At 44.6% G+C, this 17,698-nt stretch overlaps 1 protein-coding gene across 3 annotated transcripts in view; it reads right to left on the bottom strand.

Annotated features, from left to right (window-relative positions):
- The window catches only part of CREB3L2 (cAMP responsive element binding protein 3 like 2), a 129,582-nt gene that overhangs the window by 96,856 nt on the left and 15,028 nt on the right, over positions 1 to 17,698 (bottom strand). The gene's annotated exons all lie outside the window — the stretch shown is intronic.

The following is a 17,698-nucleotide window of genomic DNA, read 5'->3' as shown; positions in this document are numbered from 1 at the left end:
GGGAGGCTGAGGCAGGAGAATGGCGTGAACCCGGGAGGCGGAGCTTGCAGTGAGCTGAGATCGCGCCACTGCACTCCAGCCTGGGCGACAGAGCGAGACTCTGTCTCAAAAAAAAAAAAAAGATCCAGGGAGACATACAAGTTGTTATGAAGGACACTAAGGCATGCTGCAGACACCGCAGAACTCGATCTTTTTGCGGCTATGCTGTGATGTGCGAGTGCGCACAAAACACCGGTCCTTACTCCCTGCAACCCTAATCCCCTGGATCTCTTTCCCCATTGTAAAGAACCTTATCATATGTTCTTACCTTAATCATTAACTTCTCTGGATGGTCCAAAAACAAAAAAGCCATGGACTGTTTCTAATGTATATTCTTGCTCTTTCCATTTTTCTAAAACTATTAATTAAACATTAAGCCAACCTATTTAAAAGAGGGAAAAATGGGAAATAACCTAAAATCCTAACAACTGAATGTCACTTAAGAACCTACAAAACATACACTCAATGAATAATACACAGCCATTAAAAAGTGATGGATAGGCTGCTCTGTCTATGGAGTACCCATTCGTTCATTTATTTACTTTCTTAAAAAAAAAAGTAATGGTTAAGTATTAAAATAGGAAAATATCCATTATTAAATACAAAGGAGCATGTCACAATAGTTATATGAATATAAGTTATATTAATAGCTATGTAAAAGAAGTATTCATAAACAAAAATCTGAACTCTTAACACAAGAGACATTAACAGCAGTTTGGGGAGTGCATAATGAGCTTTTGACAGATGTCTTGGCTGGGCACAGTGGCTCATGCCTGTAATCCCAACACTTTGGGAGGCCTGTAATCCCAGCACTTTGGGAAGCTGAGGTAGGCGGATCACAAGGTCGGGAGTTTGAGACCAGCTTGGCCAACATGGTGAAACCCGGCTCTACTGAAAATACAAAACTTAGCCGGGAGTGGGGTGCACGCCTGTAATCCCAGCTTCTTGGGAGGCTGAGGCAGGAGAATTGCTTGAACCCAGGAGGTGGAGACTGCAGTGAGCCAAGATCATGCCACAGCATTCCAGCCTGGGCAACAGAGCAAGACTCTATCTCAAACAAAAAAAGAGAGTGCTGTCTTTTTTGCTTGTTCTTTAGTTTCCTTAATGAGGTAATACTCTTTCTGTAATGAACGATAAGAACAGTATTTTTTTCTTAATAAGTAAAAGGAAGCCAGGTCTGGTGGCTCACATCTGTAATCCCAGCTATTTGGGAAGCTGAGATAGGAGGATAGTTTGAGGCCAGGAGTTTGAGACCAGCCTGAGTAATGCAGTGAGATCCCTGTCTCTAAATATATATATATATCTTATATATAGAAAAGAAAAATAATAAATCTAGGATAAAGGTTGATTTCTTATTTTAAATTCCACAGTCACCTAAGGGAGCTAAACTCTAAGGCGTCTATAACATGCATGAATAAATATACTGTGGATCAACCCAGGGAGCATTTTCATACCAGCAAGGCCCCAGATGGACACCCTGGTAACAAAGTCCTCTTGTTTGGGGGAAGGTCCCCAAATCTCGATATAGGAAAGAAGCTTCAGGGCCTCTATGAAAATATTTACACATGAGAGAACACAGACACACACACCCCAAATCCACATGAGAAAATTGAAGAAATAGCATATCATGAAAAACTAAAATGGTTTGAAATTCTTCAACTAATGATGACCTTAATCACAGAGATCCCTATTCCAACTTATTTGCCTTGTGTAGAAGACTTAGGTCCTAAGGGGAATCCATACACTCATGGTGAGGGTGTGCTAAAGTTGATGAACTTTAACTAAATAGGTTTAGTACTGCACCAAGGAACACAGTTTCCCAGACAATAGCCCACCAGTGCCTATTCTCCTTGAACACAATGGAAAGGCACATGACCCTCAGGAGCTAGAGGAAAACTCACCTAGAATGAGTTAGAGTCTACTGTGCTCCTCGGTGGGAGTAAGCAGCAAAAAGGTAACAAGAGATGTCCTAAAGTCAAGAAGGTAGCAGCCCAGGGCCCATCCAACAGGAGATCAGTGAGTAAGCCCAGAGACTTAATATGATGGATCTGAGACACTAATGCCTAATGCCACAAGGCAAAAAAGTCAGACTGGCCAGAAGGACCTTAGTCAGCCACAGCTTTACAACTCAGTCTCCAAATCCTCCTCTTACAAACCTCCTGGCATTGTTTAATCAATTATCCCGACAGGGCTTCTGATGAATGGCTCCCCCATTCATCTTCACAGTTAAATTCTCCAGTAGTTAAGTATGCACGTTTTCACAAGGTTTCCAACAACCTGAAAACATTTTATGAGCTGGCATTGCACGTTCTGGGGAGTATTTCCAAACCAATCACTGCTCATCATTGTCTCTGCTGTAGTGAATCTGGAACGAGCCAACACCGAGAAATGATGGCACAGAGAACCTATCAGAGGCAGAAATATCCATACTATAAAATTAGAAATAAAATAATGCCAAGCATCTGCTCTTTAAAAAAAATCAATCTCCGTGTGTAAAAAGAAAATGAATAAAAATACTTGTCCTACCTACCCCATTGGTTTCATTCATTGAACAAATATTCCTGAGAGCTGGGTACTGAGGTACGATGGTGATGAATAGCAAATAGACTCTTGCTCTACTGGAACTTACAGTAATGGGAGAGAAGAGGCGAAACAATCAAAATAATGAATCAATGATATGAAACATTATAACCCCTCTGAAATAAAGGAATACAGATCTCTAAAAGCAGGAAGAGTTTCCTTATGGCTTGAGCACAAACTGAAGGCTAAGCACTAGGCAAAGGGAAAAGGGTGAAAAGAGTGTTCCAGCCAGGACCAACTGGAGGTATGAAGGCCCCATGGCAGGAAGAAATGTATTTAAAGATCTTAAAAAGGGGAAGGACGCTGGGCGCGGTGGCTCACGCCTGTAATCCCAGCACTTTGGGAGGCCGAGACAGGTGGATCACGAGGTTAGGAGATCGAGACCATCCTGGCTGACATGGTGAAACCCCGTCCCTACTAAAAACATAAAAAATTAGCCGGGCGTGATGGCGGGCGCCTGTAGTCGCAGCTACTTGGGAGGCTGAGGCAGGAGAATGGCGTGAACCCAGGCGGCGGAAGTTGCAGTGAGCCGAGATCGTGCCACTGCACTCCAGCCTGGGCAACAGAGCGAGACTCTGTCTCAAAAAAAAAAACGGGAAGGAGACTCATGGATGGAACACAGATTGTCAGGGACGAGCTATAAGAGTCACACCATAGAGGGAGGTGAAGGCCTTATTAGGAATTGTGCTTTTATCATAACTACAATATAAAGCCATTGATGGGTTTAAGGAATGACGGTGACATAGTCAGATTTGCATTTTGAAAAGATTTCTCCTAAACTTGGGGATGATAGGAAAGAGAGAGAAGGGATAATGGATATGAGGGAAGTTGTTAATAGGCTACTGCAATAGTCCTGGCAAAAGACAGGGATAGCTCAGTCCTAATGAGGTGACCAAGGAGATGGAAAGAAGTGAATGGAGTCAAGCTATTCAAGAGGGAAGAGCCACAGGACTGAGTGACAGATGGGATACAAGTTAGGAGAGAAAGAATGACATCAAGGATGGCTCCTAGGTACCTGTCCTGCCCCAGTGAATGTTTGACTGCACCATTTGCTGGAGATAGGGAACAGGTTTGGGGTAGAGCCTGTGAAAGTTGAGGAACCTTTAAGATAGTCCAGTGGAGAGACAAGGTGGCAACTGGATAATCCAGTCTTGGAGAGAGATGCAGGCTAACGATAAAAATTATGGGCCCATCATGATAGAGATGCCAACTGAAGTGCTGCCCAAGAAAAAGTTACAGAACGAGAAGAGATGACATTTCAGCATCAAGCCTTGAAATACTCAGACCTTTTAGGAAGTTGCATGAATCAAGGAAGATAAGGTATATGAATATGTTTTATAAACTGTAAAGCATTATAAAAATATTGGTTACTCTAAAAGATGAAAGGGCATGGAAATTAGTATTTATCTGACATTAAAAGCTATAGATCAAGCTCAACAAGGCCATCAGTTGTATAGAACTCATGAGGAGTTTAATCCGTATCAAAGCTCCAAAAGTCCAGGAGAACAGATTAAATTTGCTGTGAGCCCAAGAGGCTCTCAGAAGGGGACTTAGGGTTACTCATAACCAGCAGGCTATTTCTTCTTGCAGAACCCACAAATGAGTCCCATACTTGGGCCTCTGCAATCAGTTGGCTGCAGCTCCCAGGCGGGCTGACACACACTGCAACCTCACATCTGCAGGACTCTCGCCCCTTCTCTCTTTTTTAAAGGGCCTTTGTCCTTTGTTCCCCAGCCTCACAGGCAGGACAGAAGAGCCTTTGCTTCTGTACTTCTTAAAAGCATTAGAAAGAGACTTCATTCTGCACACTTCGGGGAGGACCAGGACCCATGACTCCACAGGAAGTAACACACAAGTAGCACACGACACGCTTCTAGACGCTCTCTGCGTCTTCCAGCACCTCAACATCCAATTTTAAAACGCAGGAAAGATTCAGTTAGAGCCCAAAACTAAATTTAAAAATTAAAAAAGAAAAGAAGTAAATAAATTAATTAAACAGCAGGAAAGAGAGAGACAGTCAAGCTTTGCATAAAACAACTTTTATTTTTCTTTTGGGAAAACGGGTTTAAACTATAGTCATTCTCTGGAATTCAAAGTAGTTTTGCCCTTAAAAGGTTGACCTTAGAATCATTCCATCCAGCTGCATAAATCCAATACAATTCAGCTCAGGCCACTGGGAAAGACACTGAGTGGGAGGCTGAGCCAGATGACCCTCAGTGTTTCTCTGCTCCAAGAGTCTGATCCCGTAAGTGGGAACCAGATGTTCCGCACACATCATCTCCAATTAGGGAATCAGCATCTTCCAAAAACAACTCTTTCTCTTTGCTAATAATGTGGCCCAATGGCCCTCAGAACTCTGATTAACCAAGTATTGGGTTCAACATGGATATTTTATCAGCCAGGAGTCTGCTCTTACCTACTTTCCCAGTTGGGCATCCTTGGGTCCCTTTCCTAAATATATGGCCACCCAGCCACCAGGCATGTGCCACAATCTGCTTACTCTACACCCCTTACCCAGAGAACTAATGTAGTCTCTCTCCAATGATCTCCACACTCAAGCCTTGGGTGGCATCAGCCCCAGATTTCCTGCCCTGAGCACCTCAATGCAGTGGCCACTCGCTATTTTATCCTTTCGTCCAGTGATCCTCAAACCTGGCTGCATATTACAATCATCTGGAGAAGTGGTTATGTTTGGTTTTTTCCCAGCATTTAATTTAAAATATGCAAATCAGAGCAAAGTTGAAAGAATTTTATAATGAATACCATATGCCTACCTCCTAAATAACACCATTAATATTTCATTGTTCCTGCTTATCACAAACCTACCCGTTGATATATTCATCCATCACCCCACTTTATTTTTTATGCATTACAGAGTAAATGGCAGACCTCAGTATAAATACAAATCCCACCTGGAGATTATTTTTAAAAATTTTACGCCCTATCTCCAGAAATTTTAATTTAGTCAGTTTTGAGTGGGGCTCAGGCATTAGTATTTTTTTTTAAAATCTCCCCAAGTAATTCAAATGTGCAACCCAAGGAATAGGGGAGAATGCTTCTGCCTCCCATGAGCCCTGCCCAGAGAGGGTGGGAGAGGCCAGTGGGTGGAGCCTGAGGAACACCATAAGCTATACAGGGTACGCAGCCAGCAGCCTGCCATCTTCTTGCACGTACGCGCCCACACACGACACCAACCATCGACAAATGAAGCAAAGGCCAAGGAATGGGATGGGAGGTGGAAAGAGAAAATTCCCTTCATTCCTTTAGAAATGAGGCTGCAGAAGGGGAAATTCAGGTCTAAAGACAGACACCCCCTGAGCTTCCACACTGAAACACGGCCCCTGCCCCTGCACCTGCACCTCCAACCATCCTTCCCAGGTTCCTCCCCCTTATTCTGCCTCCCAAATACAGTGGAACCCTGCATGGAAATGGGGTTGCAGGGCTTCTCAAAATCCAGCAAAAGGAAGCAAGTGGGATTAGCAATAAACCCTGCCTAGATTTTCTAGTCCAGACAGTTCAAAACCAAAGTGCCAAGGTGGCAGAAGCTACTGGTAAGCAGCATCTCCACTTCTGTCCTCTAAGAGACCCAGAGCACACAAGTGAAATGGTTATGCAACAACACAATGATTACAAAATAAGACTGTGGGGACAGTTAATACTTACAGGGGCTTGGAAAAAGGAATGACAAATAATGACTCAGGAAAGAATCTTGGTATAACCCACTGGGCATCTAACTACATCATTAGTAGCCATTTCCAAAAGACCTGGAAAATTAATTTCATTTTGAAGGCAATAAATTATAGATAGATAGATAGATAGATAGATAGATAGATAGATAGATAGAAAAAAAGACAGACAGATAACCATATGTAACAACAAATCTTGTTTTGTTTAAAAAGAAATGTAGGGCTGGGCACAGTGGCTCACACCTGTAATCCCAGCACTTTGGGAGGCTAAGGCAGGTGGATCACTTGAGGTCAGGAGTTTGAGGCCAGCCTGGTCAATATGGGGAAACCCTGACTCTACTAAAAATAGAAAAATTAGCTGGGCGTGGTGGTGCACACCTGTAGTCCCAGTTACTTGGGAGGCTGAGGCATGAGAATTGTTTGAACCTGGGAGGTGGAGGTTGCAGTGAACCAAGATCATGCCACTGCCTTTCAGCCTGGGTGAGAAAGCAAGACTCTGTCTCAAAAAAAAAAAAAAAAAAAAAAGAAATGTAGAAGCAGTTTCCAACACTGCCTTATAGTTCAAACTTGATGCCTTACAATTAGCCTTTTCTGAAGAGATTCCTCACAATCTTAGTAATCATATCAGCTTTGTGAAATCAATAGGTATTATCATTTCACCTTACAAATGAAGCAGAAGAGACCAAGATAAATAAAAACAAACCAGAGAACATGGAGTACAAGGAACCCAAAAATGCAAGTATCTTGACTTCTGGACAACTTCTTCTAATCTCAAAGCATTTTAAGAAAACTTGAAGTCAAGGCCATATAGAATAATCACTCTTAAAACAGACTTTACAATAGAAAAGATGAGCTTGAAAAGCAGAAAAAAAGAAAATAGAATGTCCCGGGTCTAATTCCACAGGCATTTCAGAGGGTTGCAGAAATAGCTGTCTGTTTATGAAACACAGGTAAAATACAGTGCATGCCTAGACCTAGATTATCTCAGTGCAGTTTACACAGGTGAGTATCTGTTAATAATCTGTCTGAATTTTGGGAAAGTCCACAATTTATCTCTGAGTGGCCCATAAGACACCTACTTTATGTTTTTTGTAGTTTTTTTTTTTTCCTGCATTTGTTGGCAGAATATAGTGGGCAACTTTTTAAAAGCAAGAGATTTGGCCAGGCATGGTGGTTCATACCCATAATCCCAGCACTTTGGGAGGCCAAGGCAGGAGGATCACTTGAGCCAAGGAGTTCAAGACCAGCCAGGGCAACAATCTCTCTCTCTCTCTTTCTCTCTCTCTTATTCTCTCTCTCTATATAAATACATAAAATATATATTTACATGTAATATATACTATATATGTTTATATATATATTAATATATACATTTAATCAAAGATTGGTGGATAAACATAAATACAGCACATATACAGCACAATTACTTCAGATCATTCTTCATATTGTATATACACAAACCGATGAACATAACCTGAAAGAAACTTGTAGACGGCAATGAAATGCATATAGCTTTTTCTCCCCTCGCTCAAAAAAAAAAAAATGTTTAAATACACACACTTAGAATTTCATCAGCACACTCTCTCTTGTGACAAATGATTCAGAAATAAATAGTGGGTGCAAAGAAACTATATGATAACATTTGAATAACCTTTATTCAATGAAAAAACAGAAGCAGCCATAATGATTAAGATACACTCAGTTACCGATAACTAGTTGTGCCCTAAAGGGCATTATCAAAGAGGAATTATGCTGTAGAGAAAAGCGATATATACATACACAATGAGAAAATAAACTGCAAGATTAATGCATGCAAGTTTATACTTTCTCTATTTATATATAGAGAGATTATTTCTATACATATCTCTATATACAGAGATAACTCTCTATATCTCTCAAGAGATAATCTGTTTCTATATATAAAGCAAGAGATTTTACACACATATAAAATCTGTATTTCTAACATCTTTTGAAGTCAGATCATCTGAAAACACTGGGTCCAAATTAAAAATGGTAAGGGTCCATTGGAGCTGAGTGGCAGCTGCTTCCTTTAAGCAGGTCCTGAACTTTCCTATCCCCTCCGTCCCTCCTCCTCCCTATGATGTCCCTGACCAGCTTCACTCCTTCATGTGCCTGACTCCTGAGCTCAAATCAACCGAGATGGTGATTTGAGGTGGTTCTGGAAGGTGGCAATGGCAGGCCTGGTATGATGTAAAGGTTAGGAAGTCATGTCATATTGTTTTCAAATAGTGGTGAGTGGGAAAAGAACGTAAGACACTGGTCAGGCAGTGACACAGGGGTCAAGAAGCTGAGTGACTCAGTGTGCTGTCATTCCCCCGGGTGATGAGAAATGAGACAACTGGGGCTGTCCTGACTCGGGCAGTAAGTGACGCAGCTGAGGCAGGCAGCTGGGTCTCCACTAAGTTTGTGTTCTTCCAACACATAGCCCACTGCAGCACTGGGCACAGGGCAGCTCAGGAAACATCTGTGGAAGAGAGCCGTGGATGAAAACCTCAACGAGAAACACATACTCATTTCACCAACTGCCTGTGAGAGCCTAGAGTGGCCCCATGCATGGTGGGATGAGGCGAAGGTCTGATGGCATCTCAAAGATGTGATCTGAGAACTTGGAAGCTGTGGGACAAAACTCAAGACTCACAACGAGAGCGGTAAATGATGCTACTCTGGGAAAAAGAAATTTCAAAATAGTTGCATCGTAAGTAATTGAATATGTCTGCCTGGTGTGCCCTATTGACAGAGGAACTAGCATCAAGTCTGAGCTCAGGAGGGGAAAGATCTGTGTTGAAAATAAGCATGTTCAGGACACACGGGGAGGGAAGAACACCAGAGCTTTGTGCCTGTCATCTCTGTTCTAATAGATCCCAGCTCTAGTGTATTGTACCCATTTTCTTTCATGAAACATTTCCTTTTAGCTTGATGTTCCTGTTCCTACCCTCCAGGGTCAGGATGGCAGGCTCTGCCAGGCTGACTAAGTAAAGCACAGCAAGGATGGGTCATGAGGCCAAGACATCAAAAAGCACAGGCTGCAACTGGTCCTACCAGTCCTTATTTTAAAATAAGAACACTGCCGGCCGGGCGTGGTGGCTCACACCTGCAATCCCAGCACTTTGGGAGGCGGAGACGGGCGGATCACGAGGTCAGAAGATCGAGACCATCCTGGCTAACATGGTGAAATCCCCTCTCTACTAAAAAATACAAAAAAAATTAGCCAGGTGTGGTGGCGGGTGCCTGTAGTCCCAGCTACTCGGGAGGCTGAGGCAGGAGAATGGCGTGAACCTGGGAGGCGGAGCCTGCAGTGAGCCGAGATGGCGCCACGGCACTCCAGCCTGGGTGACAGAGCGAGACTCCGTCTCAAACAAACAAACAAACAAAAAGAACACTGCCTGGCTCTTTCAATCCCCGGCCTTGAGACACGCTGGGACTTCTGAGTGGGCAGGTGTAAAAGGGATCAGTCAGAAATGGAGAGAGCAGGGAGCCTAACTCAGATATAGAATGGACCCCCAAGAAGGGATCCTGGGGAGGACACGTCAGTTTCTTGGGCTCCATCTAGCTTGATCTGGCATCAGTACCTGGTGGTACTGTACCTGCGGATGATGGGTGAGTCCAATCAGCCTCACAGGAGGGGCAGCAGAATATTCTAGCCAGCAGTTCTCAGATTTTACATGCACATGGATCATGTGGTGATCTTCAGATTATAATTCAGGAAATCTAGAGGAGGGCCTGAGATTCTGAATTCGTGACAAACCCCCAGGAGATGAATGTTGCCAGACCATGGACCACGCTTTGAGTAGTCACGCTCCAAGCCAGTGGTTCTCAACCTTGGTTTCACTTTGGAAGCACTAGGAAAGCTTTTAAAATGCCTGGTGCCCAGCACATCCCAGAACCAATTAAATCAGAATCTCTTGGGTTGGGAGCCAGGCATGAAAATTGTTTAGGCTCCCAGGTAAGTGTGATGTGCAGCCAAGACTGAGACTCTTTGCTCTAGACCGTGGGGATGGGCAGAGCCGGAGCTTCATCGTTCCATTGGGTTCACCTGGCCTGGGGCAGCTCAGGGGAGTGGTCACCCAGGCTGAGTTGCGCAGGTGACCACAGGCTCAGTTAAAAAGGTTCCAAACTGGTGGGCAGCAACCCCAGGTCTGGACAAACACAACCAGAGAAAGGGGGAGGCACTTGCTGGTGCCCAGGGCTTACCCCAAGCATTGCAGACACCTGTAAAAAGCAGGCCTGCTTTCAGACTTCCCCAACCAGTGGTCCAGGTTCCTAAAATACATGACATGGGATTTCTCTGTATAGGCTCCAAAGCTACTAGAGCTATAGGCTGAAGGTCCTCAGAATTTCTACTGAGAGGGAGGAGGTGGGAAGGGCAAACTAGGAAACAATTTTCCACTGGCCACCAACAAAATTCCTCATTAATCTCTAAGAGTGACCAGCTCCTCTCTTCGCGTCTCCTGCTCTTTATTGATGCACTGGTCCCTGTTCCTCCACAATGTGACCCCCCTTTGTCGCCAGCTACTCCAGACATTTACAAAGTCAATTCTGCAATTTCCAAATGCCAGATAGAAATCCCCTCCAAAGACTCTTAACGATGCACACAAATAATGTGACACCGTCCAGAATGGCACGGTCTGCTGAAGACTCCGAGTCCTTGCAATAAGGTAGGAGAACCTGAGACAAGATCCCAAGCCCTGAGTTCAGGTCCTCACATCAGGACTGAGCAAAGCTCTAGGAACACTGGCAGAGTTAAAGCCCAGAGGAGGAGGGGAAGACCTGCATGAACAAAAGAAAGAGGAGAGCAAAGGAGACAAAAAGGGAAAGAGAAGGAGAGAAAGGAGAGGAGGAAAAGGGAGCCTGGGTGGAGAATGGGAAGGTGGAGCATTGGCAAAGGCCTCCAGCGTCCTTTGGGGTCAGGGGTAGCAGTGACCTAGCCTGAGGATAAACCCAGATTCTCTGAGGGCCTGTGCTTATAAAATGGATTCATGTTTACCAAGTTTTAAAAAAGACTGAAGTGACTTAGAGAAAACATATCAAATGAGGTCAAATAAAATTCAACATGGGTGTAGAGAAGGATTAGTCATGTGGGAGAACCAGGAAGTAGAGAATGAGAAAAAAAATAAGTATGGGGCTAGAAAACAGTCCAGATCCCACAGAAATTAACTAGGAAAAAAGTCACAGACAAAAAATGTATGCCCATGAGTCCCAGCCCTGCTCTTGAGATCAGTTAGCCGGGCAGGCAGTGGTTGAGCTCAAGCAGGGATGAATGAATGCGGGGGCCAGAGCCCTCCACTGAGAGGCAGAAAAGCCAGCTTCTAGTGTTGTCTGCTTTGAATCTGAATCTTGAGAATACTGTGAAATGTCTTTAATAAGCACAGTGGTTTTTCTGGTTTATGATGTCAGACAGCCACTCGTTTCATGTATTCTCCAAAAATAGAGTTTGCTCCAAAAATAAAGAGTAAAAGAAGTCAACAAAGGGTTAGGTTTCGAGTACAGAGGCACAGGGTAGCTTTTGGAGGAAGAGCTCTCTCTCTTTAGTTCTTGGGCAGTAAGCTCACCTGCCAGCAGTCAAGGTCTAATTAGTGTCTAGCAGCAAGAGGGAACAGAGCTTCTCTGGAATGCTCCGGGGGGATGGGACTGCACAATGAGGTGGGGGTCCTGGCCAGTGCACACGGGATGCTGGTGGTGGACATCACTGTGCACAGACCTGTTCCCTCGCAGCCTCTACTTTAGAAGTACAGTCTCTGGGACAGTAGCTTTTACCACTGTCAGGTCAGCAAACCTTTTGAAAACGTGATGAAAGATGCACATATGCACTACACATACGATACCTTGAAGGGCATTTCTGGAAATTCCCAGACCCTCTTGAGGCCATGAACTCAGCTTAAGAACCTTCAGTCTGTAGGTTTCAACTCTCACAGGTTTCTTTCAGTAGAAAACACACTGCTCTGGTCACCACCACGAGTCCTTGGGAACCTTATGAAACTCTAGTTAACCCCCAGTGCTATGGGTTGAATTGTGTCCCCTGCTAATGTAATTTGGCTGTGTCCCCACCCAAATCTCATCTTGAATTGTGGCTCCCACAGTTCCCATGTGTCATGGGAGGGACCCGGTGGGAAGTCATTGAATCACAGCGATGGGTCTTTCCTGTATCATTCTCGTGGGAGTGAATAAGTCTCATGAGATCTGATGGTTGTATAAAGAGGAGTTCCCTTGCACAAGCTGTCTCTTGCCTGCCACCATGTAAGATGTGCCTTTTGCCTTCCACCAAGACTGTGAGGACTCCCCAGTCATATGGAACTGTGAGTCAATTAAACCTCTTTCCTTTATAAATCACCCAGTCCTGGGTATGTCTTTATTAGCAGCATAAGAACGGACTAATACACCTGCAAATTCATATGCTGAAGCCCTAACCACCAATGTGACAGTATCTGGAGACTGGGCCTGAGGGTTAAATGGGTGAAGGATGGTGCCCTCATGGTGGAATTAGCAACTTCATTGGAAGAGGACATAGCAAAAAGGAAGAAAGAAGATGCTCTCTCTACCACATGAGGACATAGTGAGAAGGTGGCCATCTGCAAGCCAGGAAGAGAGCCCTAACCAGGAACAGAATGAGCCAGCACCTTGATCCTGGACTTCCCAGTCTCCAGAACTATAAGAAATAAATGCCTGTTGTTTAAGTCACCCATCTGTAGTATTCTGTTATAGCAGTCTGAGCAGACTAATATGCCCAGATACTCTCAATGCCAAAATACAGTCTACCTGTTCCCATGTGTGCCATAAGAGCCTCTAAAACACTAGTCCCCCCATTTCTGCCCCCTCCACCAACCACATGACAAAGCGGTGAATGCCTTCCAGAGGACTATCTACCACATTGCCCCAGGACAGAGGAGACTGGCTGGGCCCTCGAAGAAGAAATCTTAAACAGCAGAAGCAAGGGCAGAAATGCAACATCAGAGCTACCAGGCAGTGGGGAAGGGAAGAGAGGATGGAGATTGAAAGTTCAGAGGAAATGCTGGTACAGAGCTAGCGGTCTTTTAGACATGTTCCAATAAATCTGGCTAACTTAATACTCCCTCTACATCCATCAAGGAGTCCGTAAGCACTATTGACTCAGGCTGTTCTTCTAAAGAAAACACAGCAGGCTTCAGGCAGGTGTTGTTAAATTGCTCCAACCAGGCAAAGCTGCTGACTCTCAATTAGTATTTTTATACACCATTGTGAGCCACCAAATAATAAACCTTTACAAATCCCGAGTCAATGCCAGCTCCTCCAAGCCACCTTCCCGGCCTGGTCACTCCATTTGCTATGGGCTTTCTTCATTGTTCGCATACCTCTCTGCTTTATCTCTCCCCTGTGGTTGTTCTGTCCGCCCTGCTAGGCCTTCACTCCTCAGGGGCAGGGACTGAGTCTTGTATGGCTTTTTCATTCCAGAAGGCTGGATTCCAGGTTCTGCACTCAGGGGCGGCCCAGTCATTATTGTTGGCCGGCTGCTTTTCCTGAGAAAGCACAATCAGGCCTTTTGATTCCCACACGCACACTGCCCGCTCCCAGCCACTCTGCTCTCCAGTGAAGGAACTTCTCGGCCCATTCACAATCCAGGCACAGTTTAGGGATCAGGGGAAGAGCAGCCACACCCAGAAGTGCCAAAAAGTGCCACTGAGGTTTTTGGCACGCTGAGTAGAAGTAGAAGGAAATAAAGTAGTTCCTTTATCTGTGAGATGCAGGCGTCATTCTCAGCCATCTCACAGGTCCCGACCAGACCCTGCATTCTATAAATTTGGGAAAATGTTAAATTGGGATGTGGTGGACACTACTGCTTGACCATTCAATATCCATCCTACCCGTCCTCCTTACTATCAGACCAATTTTCTTCAGGGTGGCAAGTATTAAGCTAACACACTCACACCTTCCTGGCCTCTTCTGCAGCTAGAGATGGCCAGTGAAATCTAAGGGAATTCTGCTGGAGGCCTCAGAGAAAGCCCCGGCTTGTGCTAATATAGGTACTACCCTTTCTGCTTTGCCCCGCCACTTTCTTCCACCAGTGAGGCTGATGACAGGCTGGAAGTGAAGCAGTCATCTTGTAGTCATGAGGACAAAGGTGACAAACAGCCTCACGGAGGGGCCCCGTTGGCCCTGATCAAGCACTACACTAGCCCTGGAGGGCCTAGCTCAAGACTGTTCAGTCCACGAGATAAATAGGCCCTTACATGTTTAAATTACCAAATGCTAAAGCCAAGGGACAGAAAAGCTTGTCATCTTCATACTTTTATTCTTGTTATTTTGTTGCTGCTGCAGCTTTTTGTTTGGTTTTTCTAAAAGCAAACTTGGCTCAAGTAATAGTTCCTCAAAAAAAGCTATGGGGGGAAGAAAACATCTACCCGCCAGGATATTTTTCTTTCAGTTGGCAAATACCAAAGAACAAACTTCTCCATGAAAGGAGTCTACGTTTCATGAAAGATCAAAGGGCTCGAAGTCTCCCAAATTGCAAACTCTTTTATAGTAACATAGCCCATAGAGAAGAACCATCAGGTACCTCATTAAAGCTTGTTGGCCTCAATAGCTAAGATTTTCTTTCTTTCTCATTGAACTCCATTATCAGCAATGAGTTCTGTGGGGAGTTGGGGGTTTCGTTTGTTTTCTTTTGCTTTTGCTTAAAATACAAATGTGTAACTTAACTTCCAAGAGAGATTGAGATTTGGGCACAGGTTTTGGTCAGCTCCCTCTTCAAAGACCTACCGAAATTGCCAAAGTAATAATAAGACATTATGAAAAGGAGGAAGGGGGCCCATTCACATGTCAGAATCTCCATATAACCTCTGTTTGATAAAATGCTGGTTGGTCCAGATAAAAGGAAGGCACGGGAGAGCAACTTAGAACCTGATTCCGAAGAAAGCAGGACTCAGAGAGGTTCTCTCACTCAACAATACATACATCAACTGCTTGGGAACAGCCAAGGCTAGATGCAGTTCAGGCCAGGGGTTGGAGGGAGCATGTGGCTTAAATGCCTTTGCTGCAGCGTATCAACAGCACTCCAAAGGTGCTCTGCTAGGAAGCCCCAGGCCTCGTGGATGGAGAGCACTTCAGCTGGTCCCTGATGCTACAGGCAGCAGCCCCGCCAGGGCTGCTCAGTGCCATCCTGCTGCCCCTTACTCACCTTCCTGCTGTTAACAGACCCCTAAACAGGTCACAATCAGCCTCAGAAAAACTATTTTCATTCGCAAAAAATAATGTAAGTGACCTCAATGTCCAGTGATAGATGGTGTTTCAGGAAATGGCAGGGGCATGGAACAAGCTGTCCCCTTCTTGTCTTCCCTCTTGTAACTCAAAGAGTGCTAACACCTGCTGCCAACCCACCCCCTCAAAACTGACCCAAAAAATTTCAGTTCCTCAGAAGCAGGTGCCTGAAAATTGGAAGTGTTAATTCAGTCATGCAAATCAATACCAGGCATTGAACCTAAGAGGACTCAGGTAAGAATTGAAGAAATATTTCAGGTCTTTTTCCCTAAATACCTTTTCACAATTAGGCCACAATTCAGAGATCTTATTCTATTTATTCATGTTCTCCATGAGTTCAGAATACAGCAAACATTTTCTTCTTCCTAGGCCTCTCAGAAATTATTGGAGCAAAAAAAAAAAAAAAAAAAAAAAGGGAGGAAAGGAACCTAGTATCACCCATCTAGCAGCCACACACCAGACATAGTGACATTTTACTTATGTCATGTCATGTATCTTCCTCCACCATGGCCTTGTGAAACAGTCTCAGAAAGGTGCTCACCGTAGGGAGAGCCAGAACCAGATTGTAAGCCTAGACTCATTCGCTTGTTCATCCATTCAGTCACCAAACATTTTACTGGACACCTACCATGCGCCCAGCACTGTTCTGTTAGCTGGGGATAAACAGCAGTGCATAAAACAAAGTCTCCGCTTTCACGGTGTTTCCATTTTGTTAGAGGAGAAAACAGACAAGCACACTTATCAGGGCTTCCCAACAGGTATACCAGGGAGTGCCCTACTCCATGGGACTGGGAAGGAGGGCAAGAGAGCAGCAGAGGCTGGAGCGACTGCACCCCTGAGATGGATTCCACCCACGATGATTAGCCTCATCCATTACTCTGACACACAGCACCATGCACATATCATCATTTTCCATGAGTGCCATGTCAGCAGGGCTCGGGGGCACTAAAGAAATCATTTGCCAGTGGTGATAAGGGCTGTGCAGTTGTGCTGACTGCAAAATCCTTGTTCCTCCTACCAGCTGACTTTTCCAGAGGTTGAGCAATCTGCAGACACAAAGACATTCAGAACCCCACCACTGAAACTGGGAGGGTAGGAATAAGAAGCTGAAACTTCCTCATGCTCCATCTACCCAGCCATCCCACCCTCCTTTCAGTGTCTTCCTAGAAGTCTGTATTTCAGTCAAAATGAAACACTGGGTTTCAACGTGCCTCGTGTTCCTCAGCTTGTAAACACAGCTGAGAAACCAAATGGTTTTTTTGGCAGCTACATTTCTGTCCCTCTCTTACCACACAAGAAAACGTGTCTGTGAAGACTGCCAGGGTCACTGGGTGCCTTCGTTAGAACATGATGCCCCAAGCCCAAGGGCGACCACACTGCACCATGCAGATATCATCACAGCTGTGCAGCAGTTGTTCGCCTGCAGCTGGTTTGGGACTTGGCCTCCTCAGCCCACTGCCCCAGCTCTCCCAGCGGCTCCAACGTGGGTCATGGGCTGCAGGAGAGCCTGGAGTGCAAGCTTGCAAACCCAGAGCAGAACCAGAAAAACAATTCCTGGCAGTGCCCCAGAAACGAATACCATTCAGGGATAGGAAGTTAAAAATCAAAACTACGAAGATCGGAATCAGGTTCTTTGGTTACAAAAAATATATACTGTTTCCTCACTAGATCCCATCTCTTTCCAAAGAACAACATCTACTGCCTAAATGATCTGTAAATGGAGAGAGGGAGGGAAATGCGGCACCATAGTTTGACTTTTTAATGGTACTGAAATCTATAGGTATGTGCCTAGTCGTTTGAATAAGTTTTCAGTAGCAAAAAACAAAAAACAGGATACAACCTTTGGTGTTCAAGGCTCTTGTGGCCAATCTGGCTTCTTGCTAGACTACAAAGGGAGGCTTATCTGTGACTAATCTTAAAAAATTAAGTTAAAATCAAAAGCTGCCCCAGGTGACCCCAGCTTATGAATTCACATGCCAAAAGTCTGTAATAGCAGGATGTGGATGGTGGGACAGGTTTTGTGTGTTGAGGGGCACAAGAGATATATGGGAACTTTTTGTATTTCTGCTCAATTTTGCTGTGAACATAAAACTGCTCTAAAATGCTTTCTGTTTTTGGAGAGACGGGATCTGGCTCTGTTGTCC

The sequence above is a fragment of the Papio anubis genome, chromosome 4, assembly GCF_008728515.1.
Source record: "Papio anubis isolate 15944 chromosome 4, Panubis1.0, whole genome shotgun sequence".
NCBI classification, from domain to species: domain Eukaryota; kingdom Metazoa; phylum Chordata; class Mammalia; order Primates; family Cercopithecidae; genus Papio; species Papio anubis.
The sequence above is the reverse complement of the archived record's forward strand: the minus strand, read 5'-3'. Positions and strand labels throughout refer to the sequence as shown.